This window comes from Podarcis pityusensis, assembly GCF_964106645.2.
Source record: "Podarcis pityusensis genome assembly, chromosome: 4".
Lineage (NCBI taxonomy): Eukaryota > Metazoa > Chordata > Lepidosauria > Squamata > Lacertidae > Podarcis > Podarcis pityusensis.
In genome coordinates, this window is record NC_138027.1 from 66,891,728 (window position 1) to 66,897,542 (window position 5,815).

The 5,815-nt window shown below is 40.9% G+C and overlaps 1 protein-coding gene across 1 annotated transcript in view; it reads left to right on the top strand.

Moving 5' to 3' along the window:
* LOC308476273 (uncharacterized protein) overlaps positions 1-5,815 on the top strand; it is a 51,716-nt gene that overhangs the window by 32,443 nt on the left and 13,458 nt on the right. The gene's annotated exons all lie outside the window — the stretch shown is intronic.

Consider the following 5,815-nt stretch of genomic DNA (forward strand, 5'->3'; position numbering starts at 1 on the left):
TCAAATAGGCTAGGCTGCAGTGTGATTGACCCCAGGCCACCCCATCAGCTTTGTAGCTGAATGTGACCCATGACCATCCAGAGGGCAGAATTTCTGCTTTTGATTTCTGACAGCAGAAAACTTCCTTTTAAAATGGAAACTGCACACACACCTTGCTGGATGAAGCTGCTGTAAACCTTCTTCTCATCTGCAAGGTACCTTCACAGTTCCCCCCTCTTATTTATTGCAAAATGTTTTGATCCAACTCATTTCTTTGACAAGTAGTGATCCAATGCTTATGTGAGAGAAGCAGAAAACTCGAACAATGATCTGTTTGGAGACTTGTTCCCATGTACATCTTATCCACTCCCCTGCAGGTAGAGGAGGGATTTTATTTATTTTTTAAAAATTATACCCTGCTTTTCACCATCTGGATCACAAAGTGGCTTACAAAATAAAAACATACGGTATATAAGATTTAAAACAGAAAGACCGGAGGATTGAAACACCAGAAGATTAAAATATCAGAGCAGCATTCATGGTGCAAAGACCTCATGGAACAAAACAGTATTATTATTTCTTAGGAAGTTCAAACTGTCCTAATTTCCAAGGTCCTGTTTCTCAAGGTCAAGCCTTGAAAAGGCTCCACTCAGGTGGAGTATTGAGGAATCAAGCTAAGTAGTGGTCCAGAGACCAGTTGCAAGACGAAGGTGCCAAAAGGCAGAGACTGTGCGACCAATTAGCAGGCCGAAAACCAGAGTCTGGGAACAAGGGTTCTCAAAGACAGGGCCTTCAGTACCCTGGACAGATCCTAAGGAAGAGACAACTTTTTCCAAAAGTGTTGGTTGCAGAATGAGTTCTTAGATGGCCCCTCAGTCACACTGCCTCTCCCAGGCTCTGCTTCATTGCTGGTAAATAAAGAACCCTCTGACCTGAAGGTTGGCACTGTGTTGCCTCTCTGCTAACTCTAATAAGACATGCTGCCTGCAGTCAAGCACAGTGGCATGTGAGGCTCATAGGGGAATGTATGCTGGCTTCTTGGTGGGGTGCAGCTCAGAGACTGCAGTCACTGGGGAGTCCTGGTTCAGAAGTTCCCTAGTTGTTGGACGCAGACTCAGTGGAGTCAGGGTCCAGATCTAGCAGTTCTTTCATCCAGCCATCTTTGTGGAGGCCCAAGTGCCAATTTTTCTTTACCATAACTTTGAGAGATAGGCCAAAATAATTATCTTCATGCTATAGTTGGACAGCTGAGGCTAAAAGATAGTGGCTAGTTTTAAGGTAGTTAAATATGTTCTTAGCAGAGGTGATAAACCCCAAACATTTTTGGTCAGCCTGCTAGCTGCTACCTACCAGTTAACCCCTCTCCTTGCTTTGAGCAAATGTCAGATTCCGAAATTGTAGAATTGACAGGATAAACCACGAACTTATCATAACCATAGCCCAATAATATTAGAACATTGCAATTCTACTAGTGGCATTAGCCAGACACATTGTTGTAGAATAAATGTGTTGAGCTTTTAATATCTATCACCGCATATTATTACTACATAGTACATATCTCAATATACAAAAAAAGCATTGTGTGTTTCACTTTGCAGTTGTTCCTTATTCTTAAACATGCCTAAAGCTCTATATGACACAGTTTGACATCCATGAATACATCACCTGAACATTTAAGAAATATTGGGAAAGTGCTGTGCTTTACCCTACCCCCACCCCCCAATATGGCAAAATGCACACTGTTGTAAACATAGTTAAACTTACATTTATTTAATGGTATCACTTTTCACATTTAGATTGTATACAACATACGGCTTATTTCAGAAGGGGGCCACACAACCCCGGTAAACACAACTCTCCTCACATTTTTTTCACAACATGAATTAATACTGTACTGAAAATACTTAGAGATTCTTGACCATTCTAATCAAGGCCTGCCTTCACCACCACCCCTCTGCTGCTGTTGTTGAAAATATAAAAATCCTTCGCTTTGCTCATTTAATAGATGTGCAGCATAATCCAAGCATGTCTTATATAAAATGGAGGGGATTCCTCCCCCAGCCTTCATGAATCCCCCTGCAATGAAGAGCCCTCTTAATTCTCCTTGAGTTTACATTTACTTTTACATATTGGTTTACATTGGGGGGGGGACAACATTTAGATGCTGTTTGTGTTTTCATCTGGACTCTGAGATTTAGGGTTTGCCATCCTTTTTTATGCAAAACATAACCCATATGGCTTAATTAGGCCTATTAAGGAGATTCAAGGCTTTCTGGCTCTTGTGTGTAAACTAGGGTGGGAAGAAGGAGAGGCACACATGGGGGGAGAAAAAGGTAGTTTCCAGGGCTTTGGGAGTCATTTTGACTAAGAGCAGCAGGAGTGGAATTCAGGGCAGGGCAGGGAGGCCCAGACTATTTAGTTATTTTAAAGGATGAGAGCTATTATTATATTGGAGTCTCAAATCCATATGGAGGGAGGATAATACTTAAAATAAATTTGTGAATGTTTAAAATGGTAACTGTTGTTGCTAGACTATAGTAGAACAGTGAGTCAGGAACTCCATTTCCCATCAGGCTGTCCTGCTTGGATGGAAGAAGGCTAAGTCTCTCTCGGGGAAGTCTGTTGCTCTCTTCTTGGTCTCTCCAATCTTTAAAAGTCTGAACTGTGGGAAGTTTGAAGGTAGACTTGCTACTTTTTGTAAAGGCTAAATTGTGGTTGAATGGAAGCCCAATCAGCCCGTTGGGGGTAGCTACTCTACTTAACTGGCAATATAGGCACTGCTTAATGATCACATCAGACATAGGACAGGACTTGCCCATAGGGATTCTGGGTTTTTCTATAGGCATACAGTATCCCATGTTTTACCAAAAAGTTTGTGTCTTATCAGGATGTTCTCCTGCAGAAGGATCCAAGAGAAGCTTTGTTTGTTTGTTTTTAAAAAAGTAAAAGTAAATAATCTTCCCAGTTCCCAGTTCACTAGCTGCCACTGGTTGGCAGGGGATATTCAGGCCAATTCTCCAGTGAAACATAGTTCAGGACAAAGTGGGTGCCAGGAATTCAGTGCAAGCTGCTATTATTGATATTATTCTGATCTGGGCATTGAGATGTGGTGCACAATGCCAAATGCTGAAAGACCTGCAAAATGGAAACATAAAGAATGTCAACGAGCTGCTGCAAAATACTAAGCTGACAAGTGAGTTTGCCAAGCAGCCTTCACTGCCTGCTGTTGTGACCACTATTGTCTCGATTGTCAATCCCATACAGGAATTGGAGTTACACTGCCAGGAAAAGGATATGACAAAACCTGAAAGCAGAATGGGGGGAAACCAACAACCATCGAAAAGGGAGTGAGTTAGCTTGTAAAAAAAGCTTTCCAGAATTAGAATCTCCTGCACAGCTAAGAATAGGAAGACGTGTCAGCGTGTCGCCTGTAAAATGTGTTGAGAATGTATAGAGGAAGCAAAGAAGTACTTTAAGAATTAGTACTGTGTTGACTTCACTGGGATCTGACAGAAATGGTCATTTTAAAAGAAATGTGAATCACCTCAATTTGGAAGTGCATCAGCAGGCAATAGAGCTGCACTGGGAGAAAAGCAGTGATAAACATCCATGGCTGAAAATACGGAAGACACAAAATGCAGAAAATATCAAATTCACAGTCACTTTGGCATGTGGGGAGACTATTTCTGCATATCTGTGGCCATCCTGGTCCGTGATCACTCTTGCTACCAACCGCTTAGAGTGCCTTATGAATGATGAAAGACCTGATCGTGAAACTACCAGCATTTAATCACTGTAGAGATCTTGTTTATTACAGAGAAGTGTTGGCAAGTATCAGTGCCACAGAACTAAATTGAAAATTTGATGAATGTTTGGCATTCAGTATTCCCATTGATGGCAGTGTCAGCAAACAGAAGATAACAAATGTATTAGTTGTAGAACTGCAATGACAAATGGAAATTGGAGAAATCTTTTCCTACTGATGCATCTGCCAGAGCAGAATAGGGCTAAAGGTTTGCTTGAAGCCCTGAAATAATGTGGTTTCTGATGAACTACATGAAAGAAGTCCGGAAATAATGTAGTTCTGATGTCAAGAAACGGATGGAAATGACTGGAGAATCAGCGAAGAACTCTGGTCTTGGGAAACATTTAAGAGATCAGCACATTAGAGAAAGTTTGACTTTTTGGTGCTGTGCTCACTGATCAGACCTTGCTGCATCATCACCACTGTTCCAGAGCTGAAGATCTGGAAGGCTAGCCTATTAGCTTGGAACACCTACTTCCACACATCAAAGAATAAAACAAATCTACTGGGTTCTGTCTTTCTCGCATCAAAACAATTTTTGCAAAATCACTATGTATGGTTTATACAGCACCATGTCCACCTCATTAATAATAGTGTTGCTCAACCAGACTAGTTGCCAGAAAGTCTTAAGAAGACTGAAGATAGAAAAGAAAAAGCAGAAGCCCATGGTCTTCTGAAAACATGGGATGATAAAACAAATTTGGCTAACAAAACGGGAATAGCTTAGATGTGCACCAGGTTCTACAATATTATCTGTAATGTGATAAGAGCATCTTTCCCGGCATACTTGCTTGTAGAGATTCAGCAATCAGAAAGCTACAGTTAATGAAGGAAGGTCCTTTCCCTGGAGATGTGAATCCAAATCCAAATTTAACTTCGCCGGTCATGGTGAAAGTGAAAGAATTGAAGATTTGCTAACAGTCAAAATGCATGTGCAATTTGTTTGGAAATTGTGCAAGCAGCTGAACAATTTTTTTAGCAGAGCATCTTCATAAAGAACAGGACCCTAAGCTGTCTGCTATCCAAGGTCTGCTATAAACATAGTTACTCACACAGCTTGTGAAGACAGGATTGATATTGTATGCTAGAATCTTTCTTGCATAGAAAAAGGAAGGGAACCACGGGAAGTAATTTCTAAAGTGCCCCCATCTCCCACATTGGAGTGATTTAGGATGTTCAGTGTCTCTGTATCTTCGCTAGCTCGTTCCTATAAATTATAGCATGGTGCAATAATGTCTGGCAGCAACTGCAATTCTCTCACCACACTCAGTGCAAACTAAAAATAATTGTGTCCCTGCATAATGACACACAAACACAGGTAGTTAATGCATGGCCAAACCCACCTCTGAATGGGCTTGGTACAGCCTGTTGTGATCCCCAACCGGCTGTTGTCCACTTTTTTTCAATCAAAGTCAGGAGATTTATGCTGAATGGATTATAAAAAAAGAGAGTTCTGGACATTTTAGTTTCGTTTTAAATGCCAAGTTTCTTTAAATTACAACAATTTACTATTAGAATATATGTTCCAAGACGTTTGCCTATTTAAATCAATGTGTGTTTAATTATTTCAAGTGAAGATGAAAAATGCACTGTTGCATGATTTTTAAGTGCCCTTTTGCGTTCGTTCTCCTGCCCTCTGCCACAGTGAAAATTCCTTTGTAAAAAATCCCTGGATGACATCACTTTGGGTTAAATAGGTTTTACTCTAAACTAAGCATGCTTAGAAATGCTGCCTTACTTTAGTGCAAAAAGCAAAACCATAAAGGTGTTTTCTTAAGCATGAGTGAAGGTGGGCAGGTAAGATAGAACCAGGGAGTCCCTTACATCATTTTGTTATTTCGTTTTTGTTGCAGGCTTGCTCATTTAAAATGGTGTAAGTAAGAAGTTAGCATCCTACCAGACAAAATGGGGGGAAAGCCTTCAGGCCAGTCTCTGAAAATGGTCGTGCTCTCTCTGCATATGTGCTAACCTGTTGCGCAAGTGCAAATGTACCACACTGATCTGACTCGGCTACTAGGACTGTCCCATCTA